Genomic DNA, 19672 nt, shown 5'->3' on the forward strand with positions numbered 1-19672 from the left:
CTGAACAGTAATAGCTTGTATACCAAGCCATAGTGCCAAACAGAGTCGAACGCTTTGTGAATATCTAAAGTAAGAAATCCTAAGGACTCTTTATATTTGAAAATTTTTTGGATTTCGCTGGTCACCCGAAACACTTGATGTGAAGTTGAATGTTTAGGTCTGAAGCCAAACTGAAAATCAGGTAATAAATTCGTTTGATTTAGAATCTTATTAACACGAGCTAGAATAACTCTCTCAAAAATTTTGCTGAGACTAGAAATTAAACTAACAGGCCTGTAACTGTCAGCCAGTTTTGGGTCTTTATCTGGTTTAACGATGGGTACTACCGTAGCCTCCTTCCAAACTTTTGGAAAATAAGAGAGCTTTAAGCAGCTGTTCACGATGAAATTATAGTATACATATAGTATAGTATATAGTAACTTTCTAGGAAAGTTCTTAACCATTGAGTTTGTTACCCGATCTGGACCTGGAGCCTTTTTTACCTTTAAGTGCTTTATGATTGCCTTGATTTCTCTAGGGGAACAAAGTTCACGAGCATCGAAATCACAGAGAGAAGTACGCAGTTTTTCCACCCTCTCCTGAACGGTTTTGTTGAACAAAACCGATCCTAAGTGGTCTGACGCAAAATGGGCTTTTTGGAACTGATTTGCTAGAAGTTTCGCTTTAGACTCATCATCGTAAATAATATCACCGGCGTTCCGCATGGGCGGAATAATTTTCTTCTTCTTTAATAATTTATTTAATTTCCATAATTTATCACCGTTTTTAGGAATTTCTTGAAGCATTCTACCCCATCGCTTGTTTTTAGCACCGAAGATTCGATTTTGAATGGCTTTAGTAAGCTTATAAACCACAGTTTTTGTGCTTCTGCTTCGAGTTTTCTGCCATTGACGCCGTAGGTAGTTTCTTGAAGAAATTAGGAATTTGGTTCCCTCATCAATGACTTGTTTGGGAAATAAATCGGCTTGCTCAGGATAGGATGCGAATTTTATGGCACTATTAATATGGCAATAAAAGGTACTAATTAGGGAGTCAATTTGGTCGGTAGAGCTGATCTGTGCTAAATTTAAATTTTTAAGCTGTATAATATCATTCAAGTATTTCTTAAATTTCAACCAGTTTATTCTAATTCTATCCACTGATTCGTCTGGATTTGATAGTGAAGTCTCAGAAGTTAGTTGGAAAGCTACTGGTAAATGAGGCGAAGATAGTTTGTCCCCTGTTACAGGTTGGTCGATGCTGATTCGGCCGTTTGAAATTACAATATCTAATGTAGAGTCGTATCCCCTAGGGTTCAAAAAGGTGGATCTTGTGGGAGTGTGAATAAAAAGATTTCTTTCACAAACAAGATCAAAAAGTATTTTGCCAGCCTTATTCGCTTTTACACAGTTCCAATGACGGTGTCGTGCGTTTAAATCACCACAAAGGAGTAATTTTTCATTTTTACTAATCAGTAATTTAAGGTCGTTTTCAAACGCTTTTAGTTTCTGGACATTAAGCTTCGTGCCTGGAAAAAGTAAGCAACGACAATATTCAAATCCAACTCCTCTAGTCTTAAAGCAATAGTCTCAAGAATTTCAGTTTTGAACGCGGGTAGTATTTTATGCTTGATGTTATTTCTTAAACTTATGGCAACCCCCCCGCCTACTACATCTTGCCTATCATTCCTATAAGTCTTAAAACTAGGATGAAAGAACTTATCTTTACTCTTAAGCCAAGTTTCTGTTAATAACAAAATATCAATATGATCACTTATTGCAAAGTCAAAAAGCTCATCGGACTTATTTTTAAAGCTTTGTGCGTTCCATAGAACTACTTTAAGTTTATGGACCGTAAAGGAACTTAACAGCTAAGTTTACAATGACATTAAATTGGTCTGTTCTAGACTTGCAGTCTGAAAGATTTGTGATAAGCTCGGCTGACAGTTCTATCATTTGCTCTGGAGAAAACAGGTTACTCGCATTATTAATTGTATTTCTACTATTGGTCGTAGGCAGTCCGTTCCTGACTGCATGACTAAACGATATTCGTGAGGGTTCAAAGTTCGACTTCGAAGCACTCTGCTGCAAATTCGAATTACCATGTAACTTTAAAGGAGGAAAGCTTTCATTGTTAAAATGATTGACGGCTGCGGTTTTGGTCGGCTGGCGGTAACTTGAATGATTTCGTCTTGATGCGGCTCCCCTGACAGCATTTAAATACTCTTGACGCTTTGGGCAAGTAGGATCACTTGCTAAATGCTGAAGATTACAGTTAGCACACTTTAGAAATGATCTATTATAATTAGATCAGGTTGGAGTTTTACTGGCAATCAGTTGTTTTGTGCGAAATGCTGCAAATTTGGCATTTAGTAGGCAGATTACAGTTAGAGCTACCGTGGCCGTACAGTTGGCAGTTGGGACATTGAGTGGGGCTTCTTCGTGCATTACTGTAATAACTCCAAGTGATAATTGTACGCTGAAATGATTTTATGCGACGGAGATCCGCTAGCTTGATCGTACCTTTTTCAAAATATAAAATGTAAAACGTTTGCTCGGTGTAGCGGGATTTCGATGGTTCGAACTTTTTTACATCTAGACAGGTAATGCCATATTCGGTTTTAAGCAGCTCAGCCAGTTTGTTATTATCCATGCTGTGCAGGCCCGATAATAAAATTTTGATCGGCCTTTTATCTAGTCGACGATAAGTAAAGAATTCAGTCTTATTTACTTTGAAGTGGTTAATAACTCGGTCAAAGTCTTCGATAGTGTCAGTGAAAAGTTTCCGTCCGATGCCTGAATACTTGACATGGTATACAGTAACATTGAGTTTTTCCATCGCCTCGTCAATTTCAGCTTTCTGTAGTTTCGGAAAGACAATAGGTGGAATTTTTACCTTCTTTTGAGTGGCGGTGACCACATTAACTGTATCGCTATCGACTGCCATTTCATTTTCATCTACTTGTAAAATGCTAAACCGGTTGGATGCGCCCGCCATTTCAGATGGTAATGGTGGTGGTCTTCGCAGAACTCTCAGTTTACTTCGAAGATTTTCATCCGGGGATTCATTCCCCCTTGTTCGCTTTCTGCCACTTTCAGACAACTTTACTATTTGAGCACAAAACTAATTAGGTATATTAGCAAAACCAATACTAGTTATAAAATTTATAAAGTTAAAAAATTCGTCTAAAACCTTGAAAACTTTAAACACTTCCGAACACTATTCGATAGTTTTCCGAAACTAGAATTAGTGTATCGAATTAGTATCGCTACCTAGGCAATACAGTATCAGCAGTTCAAACTTATCAATTTCGTGCGAATTGACAGCATTTTAAGCCATACAAATAAGATACTGACATCATAATTAACGAGAATAATTGAGATTCGAGTGCAATATTAGAATTCCATTCTAGAAGAACCGTGTGTGACACGGAGCTGCCATGCACTTGTCGCTCCTCACAGCCTTTAAATCCCCATCCAACATATCAAGCCACCGTGGTTTCGGTCAGTTTTTTGGTTGCTTACCATTGACTTCGATGTTTAGGCCAATGTTGGTAAATGAATTCTTGTTAGCGTGAATTACGTGACCACACCATCGAAACGCCTCACTCGCAGTTTTTCTACGATCAGTGCAACCGCATATCGAGCGATATGTCACCTGACAGATGTACTACGGGATGCCATAGAAACAAAAGAAATAGCACTTTGTGTGTTTTGGATATCAACGGAGCATTTGACAACACATCGCAAGCAGAGATACAAGATGCCCTGAGCCGCAACGGAGTGGGAAACAATCTGCCATTCTGGATGGGCAAAATGCTAGATAGTAGGCAAATAGAAGTACAGATAAGTACAAATTCTATTGTCATGAACACTACTCAAGTTTGTCCACAGACACACCATGTTGGGTTGGAAGGTAATGAAGCAGCGGAAGCGGGCCTACGTATGGTGGAGCTGTCCACAGTGCTTATTGGGGATATGAGCGCATTCGCACAAAGGATTGAAAAAATTGGTATAACCTAAATACAATTTATTTACAACTACAATTGAAAATTTCTTCTTCATATGTTTTTAATATAATATCTACCATCTGTACTAATTAACATGAACATAACTTTCTTAAGTTCTTCTGAAAAGAACGGAATTGGCACAAACTGCAAATTGCTATCTCTTCCAAGCACTGTTATTTCAAATATAGGAAGATTTACGGTTCTGATGCAGCCATCTCTCCCAGCATTACTGATGTAACATTTGCCGTCAGGGCTGATGAGATGAAACATTACTGTATTGCGCTCTTTCGAGAAAAAGGGGACCGGAATGAATTCAATTGAAGGGTCCGTCTCCGATGACATCATAGGTAGCCACCCACTCGACAAGGTACTGACACGTCCAAATTGTGGGTAGCACTGCCAGATATCAGTTTCCAATTCGCTTAGATCATGTTCCAACTTGTTGATTAATCTGTCCAATTCCGTTTCGTGGCGTTGAATATCCTCTTCTGATAATATCTCTACATTTTTCAACAAAAACTTGTCTTGTTTTACATAATATCCTGGTATTGATGTTTCAACCAAATTTTGTAGTTCCGCCTTCGCTTGTAAACACTTCTCAAGTTTGCCTTTGATGGTCGAGATTTTGTCTAAAGGAGTTAATTCCATTTTGTATTGTTAAATTTTTTTTAAGAACGAATTTAATAATGCAATCAGCTTTGTAAACCAAGAATAATACTCTTCCCTATTTGGCCAGTCTTTTTATAGCTGAGCTTGTGTTCTCAGCTCATTAACATAAATTAAATCCCAATTTGACTATCGCCAGATATAATTAGAGAATGGCGTTGTCCAAAACTGTAATTAGATTATCTCACCCTTTAATAGGTTCCTTAATTAGTGATACCTGCAATCAGTAATTAATTTATCAAATTTCAAATCTTTTGCTACTGCACTAGACGGAACGTTAGGCCTGCTTCCGTCTTCTTTTTCTTCCGCCTTTGTCCTGTTCATCCTGATCGGTTTGGCCATTTGGCTCTATCAAATGCCTGATCTGGATCTCGAGAAATCCCGAGGATTTTAAATCCGCATCAACCGTATCAAGCCACCGTTTTTTCGGATGGCGTTTTGGTCACTTACCAACGACTTCGATGGTCAGACCAATCTTGGCAAGTGAATTCTCATTAGCGCGAATTACGTGACGCCTCTCTCGCAGTTTTTCCCATGATCGGCACAACCCCATATCGATCGCGGATATCCTCATTTTGAATGTAATCAAAACGTGTCACGCCACTAGTCCAAAAACTAGTCTCCATTAGCGCAAGACGCCGTTCATTGTCTTTTATAGTCGGCCAACACTCAGAACTATAGAGAGCGGCAGAAGGACGACATTGCGATAAATTTTAGATTTGAGACGTGTGCTGATACGTCGATCACAAAAAACACCAGTTATGGAATGCCACTTCATCCAGGTTGCGTTAATGCGTGAAGCAATTTCATTACGCAGTTCTCCATTGGCTGATAGCATTGACCCGAGATATTTAAATCGCTCAGTTCTGGGCGGGTTACTGTTATTGCCAGAACTGAGCGATTTAAATATATAAAATCAATGCTATCAGCCAATGGAGAACTGCGGAGTGGAGTAATGTTGCTGGGATGTTGGTTTCCGATAAATGCCAAATTCGATTTTTCCTGTGTTGGGGGTAGTTAGTGGTTACATTCGGCTTAATGGTGAATTTCCGGATGGCTCAGGTGGTTAGAGCATTGAGCTTTTGTAGAGCAAGGTCGCGGTTCAAATTTCACTGGTGGCAAAGGGGTTTATTATCGTGACTGGATGTCGGATACCAGTCGACTTAGCTGTGAATGAGTACCTGAGTCAGATCAGGGTAATAATCTCGAGCGAACGCATTGCTGACCACATTGCCTCCTACAGTGTACTGTAGTGTGCCGTTACGGTCTTGAGTGCTCTAACACACTTCAAGGCCCTAATCCAATACGGATTGTTGCGCCAACGATTATTATTATGGTGAATGTAATGCTCTTATGCACCGTAATCAGTTTGTTGAGTATGGTTTCGTTTTTTGCTTTGTCAAAATACCAAGTTACGCTACACGCTTCTCCATTCGCTAGCGGATTACCCATGTTGTTCGGGAGCCTCAACAGGGCTTTGAAGTATCCATTCTTGAACATTAAGTAGCTTTCACTCATACAAACATATATTATCGTACTTTCCTTCTCTATTCACACAAATGGTACCATATACGCTCCTGCGTATGGCATTATGTAGATGAGAAGAGAGGAAAACTAGGTACAGAAAGAATCTATCGAAGCTATTATCTGCTAGCTGCAAATTCACAAAAAATCAGATGTTCAGATAAGCAATATCTCATCATTATCCTGGAACTCGTTTCGTCGCATTCTCAAATTGTAATTTCTGCATTCATCTGCAGTCCGTATTTTATAAACTTAAATGAAACCTTTCACATAAAAAGTACATTACAATTAGGCTTACTTACACCGTTAATTCAGTTCCAAGAAAATCCACTTGCTCCTTTTCCTCTGAATTGCTTCATAAAAATTACTGCAATCTCCTTAACAGTCATATTACTGCAATAGACATTTTAGCTGTAAACTTGTATCGAATCATCCCACAGCATCTTTATTGAGCAAATATTTGTAATTAGGATTGCGTCTTTGCTGCTATAATGAGGTAGGTTTGTGTATGAAATAATCATTACCACAATGTGACATACAAAATTACCAGAATTTTCTTATACGCAGAAAGCTCCAAGCTCTGATTTTTTCGACTTTCTTTGACTTTGTGCTCAAAGAATATTCGAAGTGAATATTGAACGGGTACAGGTCGTAGAAATTCCTTCCTCTGGCTTTTTGATGCGTTTAATCATAAAACATAATTTAATAAATTAATTGGAACCAAAACAATGTCAAGCCAAGCCAAAGACTTGAATTAAGTGTTTCTACCTCAAGCTAAATGGGGAACCACCGAAATTGAAAATTAGTTCATACTGTAAGGGAAGCACACCTAAAATGTTACGATCTTATAATGCAAACAGAAGCCAAGAAGCCAAGAAGCAAAGGCTGACGATTCCTATCCTTAATCGGAAAAATATCCATTTACACCAAATTTCATGAAGTTTCTGAGAATGGTATCAAATCTGGGATTAAATAATTGGGGCAATGGAAAATTGTGATTTTGTTGGGCAGACCAAACTTTTTGACACTATTTATGAAAAATGCTGAAACTCTGTAACGATAAAAGATAGAATGGACATTCAATGGAACAATTTTCATCAAACGAGTGGCGCTATCATCATCATCAACGCGCAACAACCGGAATCCGGTCTAGGTCTGCCTTAATAAGGAACTCCAGACATCCCGGTTTTGCGCCGAATTCCACCAATTCAATATCCCTAAAAGCTGTCTGACGTTCCGACCTACGTCATCGTTCCACCTCAGGTAGGGTCTGCCTCGTCTTCTTTTTCTACCATAGATATTGCCCTTACAGACTTTCCGGACTGGATCATCCTCATCCATTCGAATTAAGTGACCCGCCCACAGTAACCTATTGAGCCGAACTCTAACCACAACCAAATGGTCATGGTAGCGCTTATAAATTTCATCGTTATGTAGGCTACGGAATCGTCCATCCTCATGTTGGGGGCCAAAAATTCTTCGGGAGATTCTTCTCTCGAACGCGGCCAAGAGTTCCCAATTTTTTTTGCTAAGAACCCAACCCTCCGAGGAATACATGAGGACTGGCAAGATATTGTCTTGTACAGTAAGGGCTTTGACCCTATGGCGAGACGTTTCGAGCGGAACAGTTTTTGTAACCTGAAATAGGCTGTTGGCTACCAACAACCGTGCGCCCGCGGTTGTGATTTTCGACTCTAGATAGGAGAAATTATCAACGGTCTCAAAAAAGTTGATATCGAATGGTCTTGAAAGTGATCCTACTGCTTTTATCTGGCCTCGCACATTGGTCAGGGTCAGCCTAGTCAGTCCTATTAATTTCGTCAGGATACCGAATTCTCTCATGGCCGTATACAGTTTTACCTTGGCTATGCTATGATAGGCGGCTTTGAAGTCGATGAACAGATGGTGTAACTGATGTCCATATTTCAACAGTTTTTCTATCGTTTGCCGCAGAGAGAAAATATGATCTATTGCTGATTTGCCTGGAGTGAAGCCTCTTTAGTATGGGCCAATCATGTTGTGGGCGTATGGGACTATCCGGCCTAGCAAGATAGCGGAGAATATTTTATAGATGATACTCAACAATGTGATATCTCTATACTTGCTGCACTGTGTGATATCTCCCTTTCTATGTATGAAACAGACAATGACTCTTTCCCAGGCATTGATTCGCGGTCCCACACCTTGAGCACAAGTGGATATACCACTTGGTGTAATTGGTCACCTCCATTCCATCTGTTTCTTCTACACTTGGTGGTGGCAGTATTTGTCCGTCCTCCAACTCGTCGATGTTCTGGTTGTTCAGTAATTCATTAAAGTACTCAACCCATCGCTCCAATATGCCCGTTCTGTGGGAAATCAGATTTCCCTCTTTCTCTCGACAGAATGAACATCGAGGTGTGTAAGGCTTCATCCTGCTGACTTGTTGATAAAACTTCCGCGCCTGGTGCGGTTGCTCCCTGTACTTTTCTAGTTCACAGACTTGTTGGATCTCCCAGGCTTCCCTTTCCCATCTGTAAAGTCGCTTCTCCACTCGCCGGAGTTCGTGGTAAGTCTCCGCGCGTGCCCACGTTCTTTGAGAATGCAACATTACTCGGTATACGGCATTCTTCTGTTCCGTAGCTAGCTTACATTCATCGTCAAACCAGCCATTCCGACTTTTCTTGCGGCTGAGCCAAGTATGTTTGTGGCCGTATCTATGATAACGTTCTTCAGGTGAGGTTAGATATTGTCTTCTATTTGTAGTTAAGTCTAAAATTGATAGACCAGTAGCTTACTCCAAACTACAATTTTATTATGTATATATGTATAAGCTATGTAGCTTTGTACTGATAAAGAGAGTAAGTTGCTCCCGAAATATATATATACATAATAAAATAAAATTGTAGTTTGGAGTAATCTATCGTCTATCAATTTTAGTTCTTCAGGTGGTTGTGAAGATCATTTGTTGATCTCCAGGATCTCTGTTGACTGCGGTTATTTCGGCATCCATTTCCCTCTTATAGGTGTTGTGGAGGGCTGTGTTGTGAATGGTTTCAGTGTTAACTCTCACCTGGTGTCAGAGTGGATTCTGGGTGGTATTGTTATTCGAGCTCGGAGCAACGAGAGCCAACGAGATAGTGATCCGAGTCTATATTGGCCCTCTATATGTTCTGACATTCATCAAGGCTGAGAGGAGGCGGCGTTCGATCAGCATGTGGTCAATTTGGTTGAAAGTAGTCCCGTCTGGAAAGGATCCAACAACCATTTCGTTAATGAGGCTTATGTTTCTAAATTTGCCTCGCAAGCGCGTTCGCTTATGTTTCATTTTTTGGCAGACTAAGAAACCTACTTTGAGCACATAGTTTATTGGATGGCCGCTATAATATAGGGTGTATTAACTCTTCTCCTGGAAACCGGTGCCTGTCCAACGCATCTCGTGCAACGCTGTTACATCAGCCCTATATTGGAACAGGGTATCGGCTAACTGCTTGGCAGCTCCATCTCAGTACAGGGAGCACAGTTTCCATGAGAAAATGTGCAAATCGTAATTCCTTTTTTGTTGCCGGGTTCGTCGTTGTAAAACCCATCCAATCCAAGACTCCTGCTGTGGCTTCGTAATAAGATGTTTTTTCCCTTGTAGGGTTTGTCAGGCCTACCCAACCCCCAACCTGGAGGACCAGTTGGTACAATGTCCCGTTTTTAGGCGTTGGAGACTCGCCTTCATCCTTCTCCGCCTGCAGATTTTCGTTAAGAAAATTTCTACCATCCAGTACCAGAGGCTAAGTACTTTCGCATATGAATTCATGTGGCACAAAATCAAACGCTTTCTCTAGGACCAAAAATACAATGTACAGAGGGTGATGCTGTCGTGGTTAACCAAACGAATCGGTTGTCAAGAATGCGTTCAGAAATCTTCATGGTATGGGACAGCAACCGGATTGGACAGTAATTTGAACCTTCTGCTGAACTGTTACTTTCTCCGATTCCTCGACTTCAATGGCGCTGATAGGTGCAATCTGTCCAAATGGAGACAGTGCATGTGGAAGCGGAGAATGAGCAAATTTTTCCATTGAAATCTGCTCAAAGTATACTCGTCATCTGTCCGTCGCGGGTAATCGATTGGTAAGCAAAGTACCACAGCAGAGTACAGAGGTGTTCGAGATCCTGTGTACGTTCGTGTCGGCTTTTGACAAGTCAAGACAAATCTGCCTTGTCAGTGACAGTGATAAAATGTTGGTGTCTTATGAGGATATAGTCGATTTGCGTTTTACTGTTCTAAATATAAAATGTAGGAAGAATGTCTGCAAAATCGACTATATTAAATCCTTTTCCCCCTAAAGCATCTGTTTTTTTACCCGCATGACCATTCGAATGCCCTACAATAATGTCATCTGCAGACGCGTTACAGGTCTTTATGTCAAGTAGTTGTTAGAAGACATCTTTCTCGGCATCGGTTTGACTCGTCTGTGGTACGTACACAGTGACAAATAAATCGTGCAATAGACTTCTTTAATGACGACACGAAAAAGCTCCAATGATGGCAATACTAGCAATATTAGAAATAGGAAACCGGGAAGTTTATAAACATTTTTAACTCGTAAAAGGTGCGACATAGAACCTTTTCACACTACACCATCGAGTTTCTCATAGAACCTAAATATCTATGCGCCTCCACCATAGGGCTCTTGTGAGTTCCTTCGATCTTCCAGTGAGGATACGAATATTTAGAGTGCAGGAGTCATAGTCGACGAAGCAGATGCCAACCATCTGCAATTCAATAGATAACAATGTCTGTAGTCCTTCCTGGAATAACATCCCATTAAATAAATAAATCCCCGACCTTCCTGGAATAATATCCCATTAGATAAATAAATCCCCGACCTTCCAGGAACATTATCACCATGGGTAATAAAAGTCTGAACCCATATAGTAATTAAGATCACAGGTCATAGGGAAACATGTTTTGTATAGTTTCCCTGTGTTAAAGATAAGAACCATGGGTCACAAGGAAATATGTGTTATATATTTCCCTGTCGACTCATTAGTAAATAAGACGTAGTATTTAAGGAGGTGTAGAAAACGGAGATCAACAGTTCCTCGAGTACTACCAGAGCGTAAGCACTCTGGCCCTCGTGAACGAATAAAAAAGTATAAAACAAATATCGTTTCATTTGTTAACCCATTTGTCAACTGTTATTTGTTAACTGGCGCCCAACAAAGGATTTGAACCTATCCTATTCCTTGATAAATTTTTTCACGGCAAAGTTATATCCGGTATAAGAGAGAGTGTATAGTACATGTAATAATCGCGTCGAGTTGCACGGTGTTATAGCAGTGATAAGTGGCATTCTGGCGAGCAATTAGAGACAGTTAAGTGTTAGTTATAGTTACCTGTGAAAATACGTCGATGTTAATCCTGTAAGTAATTTTTTTTTTTTTGTAAAACCTTGTAGCTAATATTATCTACTTTGCTCTTATTTCTCTATTCTCTTTTGAAATTTCGTAAACTTCGAAAAAATGTCACTGAGCGCAGATGCCATTACTGACCTTATAACCCGAATCACTACGGAGATTGTATCTAAAATGCAATTCGAAGTGCAAGGGCAAATCAATGCATTAGCCATTGAAAGTCAAAAGATTTCAGCGGAAGCAGATGCCGCCTTAGAAACGCGACTTCAGTATGCACTCCAATCGCAAAAAAATGAATTATCTTCCCAATTTCATTCTGCTATTCCTTCTAAAGAAGTAAAAAAGTACGAAGATGTACAAATTAATGACGCTATTCCATGTGAAATTTCGCTGGACGTTGTAAAAACCGTGCCAGAATTTTCAGGAATAACTGAGAAATACCCCTCTTGGCGACAATCGGCCAAAGCGGCTATTAAGCCTTATGAGAGATACGTTGGATCAAATCGATATTATCAGGCGATTGCAATTCTTCGTAATAAAATTACAGGAGCAGCCGACACTGTCTTGTCTTCCTTTGGCACTCCTTTGAATTTTGAAGCTATTCTAGTTAGACTTGACCATACGTATTGTGATAAAAGACCATTGCATCTCTTAGAGCAGGAACTTTCAACTCTTCGGCAGGGTAAATTATCTATAGTAAAGTATTACGATACCGTGGAAAAACAGCTCACTCTCATAACAAACAAAGCGTTAATGCAATATTCCGAGAACCAGGAAGCATTGCAATTGCTGAATGAAAAATACAGGAGCGACGCACTGCGTGTATTTGTATCTGGATTGAATCGCCCATTAAGCGATATACTGTTTTCCAGCAGACCCGTAGATCTTCCTAGTGCTTTAGCGTTGGCTCAAGAATTGGAAATGAACCAAGAAAGGTCAGTTTTTGCTAGTGCATTCGCTGAACGAAAAACTTTCAATCCAATGCCTCGCAAACATTTTCCACAGTACAAGGTAGAGTCCCAAACAAAGAAACAGATTTTATCTCCTCCCGAGCCTATGGATATAGATCCATCATTTTCGAGATTCAATAATGTATCAAGTTCTAAAAGAACTCAGAACAGGTATTCGACGACTCACCGACCAAATTTTAATACAAGTGGACCAAATAGAGTGTTCCACCAAAACCAAGTGACAAATTTTTCCCGACAAGGCAAACCTAAGAATAAAGAATCCGGTAAAGACCATAGAAGATCACAACGTGCCAATTATATTAGTGCACAGAAATACGGATCAAAGTCAGCTCAGAATTATCCTAATGTTTCAGATGATGAACGACATTCAAATGTTACTGACCAACTTCATTTATTGAACACTAGCTCTCGACTACCTTTTATTGTGAAAACAGCAGCTAATGGAAAAAAGTTGAAGGTACTTATTGATACTGGAACTGCAAAGAATTACATCAAAGAACTTTCATTTTTGAAATCTATTAGACCGGTACAGAATCCATTTTATGTTTCATCAATTAATGGGTCAACCAAAATTTCAAAAAAATGCACCATTCACATTCTAGGACAGGAATCCGAATTTTTCATTCTACCGAACCTGGTTGACTTTGACGGAATATTGGGTTATGACTTCCTTAAGGGAATCAGCGCTACTGTTGATACAGGTTCAAGTTGTATCAGACACCAAAATGGCGTGGAACCTCTTTCCTTTATGGAGTGTGCTCAGGTAAATACCTTGAGGATGGATTATAGTAAAATTCCTGAAGAGTTTCGTTCGGAATTCAGATCAATCTTGAGATGTAATTCTAACGTTTTTGCTGATCCAAACGAAGCTCTACCATACAAACCTGCCAATAGTAATGTCGTAGCAGACGCTCTATCTCGTCAGTACATTCAACATCTCAGCAACGATAATTCCACTGGGAGAACTTGCACAAACAGTGAAGTATCTTTTACTCAGTACATACGGACCGTGTATAAACCGATAAATAGTTTCAGAAACCAAATATTTTTATCACTGGCAGAATCAACCGAAATAAAAACGACAGCACCGTTCGCCGGCTATCTCCGACACGATATTCAATTTAAGGATTTTCATTCATTATATATGGTTCTTAAAAATGTAATTAATTATAATATTGTAAACGGAATTTATTGTCCGCTTGATGTGCTCGGAAAAATCCAAAACGAATTAATGGAACTATTTCCATTAGTCCGATTTAGGCACACTACTAAATTCGTTATTGATCTTCTCAATAGTAACGATCAAGTGGAAACCATAGCTATAGAGCATGAAAGAGCACACCGTTCAGCAAACGAGAACTACCAACAAATTTTAGATAGCTATTTCTTTCCCAAGCTTAGGCAGAAAATTAAGGCTTTCGTGGGAAAATGTGCTATTTGTGCGCAAGGAAAGTATGCAAGACATCCGAAGAAAGAGATGTTGACTCCTACTCCAATCCCCAACTACCCTGGTGAGATCTTGCACGTGGATATTTTTAACACAAATGGTCTTTACTTTATCACATGTATCGACAAGTTCTCTAAGTTTGCCATTGTAGAACGTATATCCTCTCGATGCATAGTCGATACAAAGAATGTTCTACTCAAGATTATTGGATTTTTTAGGAAACCAAGAACACTGGTTACTGACAATGAACCTTCATTCTGTTCTCAAACTATCGAATCTCTAATTAAAAGCAAGTTCAACTTATCTCACTATACCGTACCTGCAATGCATAGCGTAAGTAATGGTCAAATAGAGAGATTCCATTCAACACTTGCTGAAATTTCGAAAACTTTGAATATGGAGAACCACACCGATGACACTGAGGAAATAATATTAACAGCCGCCATCAAATATAATGGTTCAATTCACTCCGTAACTAAAAGAAGACCTGTAGACGTCTTATTTTCCCTACCTGAAAAGGAAATTAAGGAAGTAAGATATCTCCTCCAGAAAGCTCAAGAGAAACAATGTCAAATCCAGAATAAGAAACGGGTATCCCGTGAATTCCACGCCGGTCAAGAAATATTTGTTAGAATAGACAAACGGCGAGGAACAAAACTGACTAGGAGATACGTAACGAAGATTGTTCAAGAAGATTTAGGGACAACTGTATTAGTTGATGGCAAAAAGATTCACAAAGATAATATTCGATAAAAATCTTTTCGGATTACTAGTCTTCACCACAACCAACGCACGACTATTGGACTTCTCAACGGCTATGTATATACCTTTCCGGAAGGGTAACGTCGCGATTTACCAAGAATTTATTTATTTAATACACACCGTGAACCTAACCGAATTCGAAGTAATCGCAGAAAATATTCAGAACTTTGAAAAGCTATTTAAAGTTAAAGAAGAAAAAGCATCTCTTGAAGCTGATTTTAACGAAATTACGAAATTACTAAACTCCTTGCGATTCCACAAACAAAAAAGATCAATTGATTTCATAGGCTCTGCATTGAAATTTATTACTGGCACTCCTGATCATAGTGACTGGACAATACTTCAAGAAAAACAATCTAGATTGCTTATAGCGGAAAATCAACAAATTGAGACCAATACAGAACTCACTGCAAAAATTAACGAATTAACCACTCAAATTAATACGATTCAACGTTATTCCATTAGGGTGGAAAATTCTGCAAGATCCAGCCTATTTCAACTAATCTCAATAAGAAATGAAAGAGCAATAGGTCTATTAGATAATGTCGTCTACTCGGTTACTTTTGCACGCTTAAACATTGTAAATCCTATTATTTTAGCAAATTATGAAATAAGAGATTTGATTAATTCAAACGTTACTATTAGTCTAAATGATTTAATGACAGCCTCACAAGTTAAAGTCTATTCCGACGAAAGCATATTAAAATATTTAATTAAAATTCCAAAAATTGAGGAAATCTTTCCATTAGTAAAAGTTTCTTCCGTAGTTCATAATAATACTATTCTAAATCTGCTTCATCAGCATATCTCTACGTGTGAGTCAGGAAACCAAGCATTAAGAAATTGCAAAGAAGCCTTAAGTTTATCTATCTGGCAGAAGTATCCCTTCGACCACTGTTTAATGCAGATTTTCAGTAACGCCACAGCCACGTGCAACACCACGACAGCCCACCACATTTCACCAATTGTACAAATCGACGAGAATACAATACTCATCAACGACAACAATGCAAGGATCATCGAGAACGGTAGCGAGATGGCTACTAACGGAACTTTCCTCCTGATTCACTCGAATGACGTACACATAAATGGCACGCTATATCCAGTAACATCCAGGAAGTCGACAATGGAACCACAGACAGCGTTTTCAACCTAAAGAATTTACAAAAGATCGATCAAATGACAGACCAGTTTGAAGCGAAAAAAAAAAACAAGTAACTGGCTTGCAGCTGCTATTTTCGGATTTACAATGTTGACAATGACGGCAAGCCCTAAGCGAGGGGTCCGTGGACCAGGAAAGAGGGAGTAAGTTGCTTCCCATTTGGTCCGGTCCAGCATTAAGTTGATGCGGACTTAGGACCCCATCATTCCTAAAACGAAAATATATCGAAGTGTTCCGTCGTCACGTGCTTGCATTCCTCTGTGCTAGATAAGCTCAGGAATATGAGGGGGCGAGGTGTCTTTAAACAGCTCAATCCTTAACGTGTCATTGTACGGAAATATTTGTCCTTTTAACCGACGCGTGGGTTTGTGCACGGCCATGAGAAAATTCGAGACCATTTACCATCAAGAACGGTCTAAGATTTGCCCTATCATGCGTTCTCTTTAACCTAGCTCTGGAAAAAATGATCCCTGATGCTGAGGTAAATGCGATAGGCAGCATTCTCTTTAAATCCACCCAACCACTACCCTATGTTGGCGATGCCGACATCGAAGAACGACCCGAGACGTATAAACTGTCCTTCAACCTGATCGAGCAGGCGGCGTGAGATCTTGAGCAGCACATCAATGAAGTCAAGACGAAATATTTGGTGGCAAGGTCAGCATGAAAAACCAACCAACCAACAACATCAGATCGCATTGGTCAAACGAGAATAGTAAAGATGGGAAACTACAACTTTGAGACAGTTGACAACTTCTCCTATCTAGGATTAAAAATCAGAACTGATAATAGCTACAACGGTGAAATCCGTGCACCGTTGTTGGCTCGGTCCGTTGCTATTTCAGCTGACAAAAACTGTTTCACTTGAAACGTCTCGCCAAAGGGTCAAAGCTCTTACTGTACAAGGTAATGATCTTGCCAGTCCTCAGTATTCCTCGGAGACTTAGGTTCTTAGCAACTAAAATTGCGAACTCTTGGCCGCGTTCGAGAGAAAAATCCTCCGAAGAATTTGGCCCCCTATATGAAGATGGACGATTCCTTAGCCCATATAACGATGAAATCTATAAGCGATGCCATGACCATTTGATTGCGGATGAAGTCCGGCTCAATAGGTTGCTGTGGGCGGGTTATTTAATCCATATGTATGAGGACGATCCAGCCCCGAAAGTTCATAAGGGCAATATCAATGGAAGAAAAGAAGGCTGTGCCTCAGCATACATCTGAAGAGAAATATCGATTGTCTTTGGAAATATTTTAGCATTAGTTATGTCGAACTGTCTGTAATTAAATTTTTCAACAAAATATCAACGTTTCGTTAATATATGCTACACTGATACTTTACACTTAGAATAGAGGTCGTTTATATGAAATTTCACCCGCCATTAGAATATGGCGGAGAGTCTATAGAATCATCATGGTGTAATTAAAAACACTTTTCCTTTGTAATTTAAATTGAATTGTAATTAAAATATTTTTCTTTCGTAATTTAAATTGATTATTTTATTAATTATTTAGTGAGGAGTGTCCTCTCTACTCCTTTGGTGCCGTCTCGAACTCTGACTGACATCGAAGAACAATTTTCCTTGTCAAAAAATGCTTTTCGATGTCGTAGTCAAATCGATTCGCACTTGTGCGTGTGCGACACGCTAGTTGCTTTTTCCGGCACAACACTTCACCCCCAGTAGAAACCAAAAGAGGGTTTCAGCGAGGAACCAGACATACAGCTCCCTCAACTCGGCTGCCACAAGTCAAAGCGGACGCGTCGCGCGCTCATAAGGTAGCTGCAGCGGCTTCCACGTGACGTGCGTACAGGGTTCGATATCCCTGGGTACGCTAGTCACGGCTTTCGCGTGGTTGGTGGGTGGTAGCGGCTTCAGTTTTGGTATTGTGTTCTTGAGCAGACGCAACAGACCGGTAGCGTTGAGTTCCGACCTGATGACGAGAACAGGGTCGCCGGAGAGTCTCAGATTCTCCCCATACACTATCTCCGCGGGACTTGCAACAAATTTTTCGCGATTGGATGTTCAGAGGGCAACAAGAACGAGTGGCAGGACCTGCGGATAGCAGATTAATTTCGTTTAATTTAATTGATTCATTTTATTTTTATTTATTTAATTGCTTTGCCTTTACGTTCGAACTCCGATTGGCATCGAAAAACAATTTTCGCTGTCAAAAAATGTTTTTCGGTGCCGTGACCAACTCGATCCGCACTTGTGCCCGTACGACACTTCAGTTGTTCGCTCCGCCACAAGGAGATCATTTAGAGGCCGTTCATCTCTACAGATTACGTAGACTACTCTCTTATTAAAAACCATCCAGGCGTTATTGCAACATCATGAGGAAGAGATTCAATAAAACCAGTCATCAGAGATAAGCTGTTGAAGATCTGCGCTAGAATAGAAGACATGCGGCTATTTTCAACAGCTATTTACAAGAACAGAGACTCTGGTATGATACTGATGACAGACCCCAAGAGTACGGGGTCTGTGTAAGCCCCAGAGGGCTCCGTACTGGACCCACTTCTGTGGACATCATGAACAGTGATGTAATTAATCTACCGGTCCCGGATGAAATCACGGTGCTGGGTTGCGCCTACGATATAGCACTTGTTGTAGTCGTAAGGCATTGCAAAGATGCTGAATTATAATTATGCAAAAAAAACAGAGTTCTAGTCTAACCCGTGCAGTCGCCGTGAAAAATATTATGACCAAATTCAAATTGAGAATCATATCATCACTTCCATTGGGAATATTGATAAACGCGAAACTCAGTTATAAATAGTATCCACGGCAAGTATAACCCTGGCAAGCATAATGCCGAAGACGAGAAGACCACTGTATACTTCAAGGTTATCCATAGCTGTTGGAGAGTTCGATCTTATCTTTTGTGACACCAGTTTGGGGAGAAACCTTACAAAATTCAGTTAAAATGCTACTAAACAGGAGGACAGCCCTAATGGAGTGTTCTGCCTTCAGAACTGTCTCTGATTCCTCATCTCCAGAATGATCCTGATTGATATCTTGGCAGATGAAATGACGAACATATACAATGTGTAGACAATTCTTTATCGCAGACGAAGAACGCCTAAGGGTAGAGATATGCAAATAGATCGCAACGGCGTTGGGGAAGAGTTGATGGATTCACAGGTTGATCATCAAGAAGTGGTTAAAGGGACGGCACGTTGATATCGACTATAATGTTACTCAGTTTCTCACACAACACGCATGATATCGCCAATGCCTGCATAGGTACTGGATATCTCATCAGATTGTCCCAAGTGGGATGGAGATCCAGAGGGCCTAGAGCATTTAGTTTTCCACTAACTGATATTTTTGCAAAAAAGGAGGTACTGGCACTAGAAAATTTGGTGTCGAGAATCGTAGCATGTGAGAAAGGTTGGGATGTAATCACGCTTATAGAAGAACGTAGATCAAGCTAGCGTGAGCTAACTCTCCCCCGTGAGTAATACCTTACGGTGGTTCCACGGGGCAGGGCAGGAGTGTAGCCACCTTATATAAGAAGGGAGATAAATTTCCCTGTAACAGTCACAGAGGCTCTGAACTAAGGTCGTATCCAGAAGAGATCATTGGTGAATACTAAATTAGCTTTAGAACTAAGCGGTCTTGTTTTGACGACTCAGTAGTGTTATGATAACTCAAAACCAACGATAAAGAGAGCATTGGAATAAACGTTGAATCGCAGCTGAGACTTCACTCTAGAATACAAACGTTTGTTTGTGAAAATAGAGTAAGTCGCGTAGA

The sequence above is a fragment of the Hermetia illucens genome, chromosome 1, assembly GCF_905115235.1.
Source record: "Hermetia illucens chromosome 1, iHerIll2.2.curated.20191125, whole genome shotgun sequence".
Classification (NCBI taxonomy): Eukaryota; Metazoa; Arthropoda; class Insecta; order Diptera; family Stratiomyidae; genus Hermetia; species Hermetia illucens.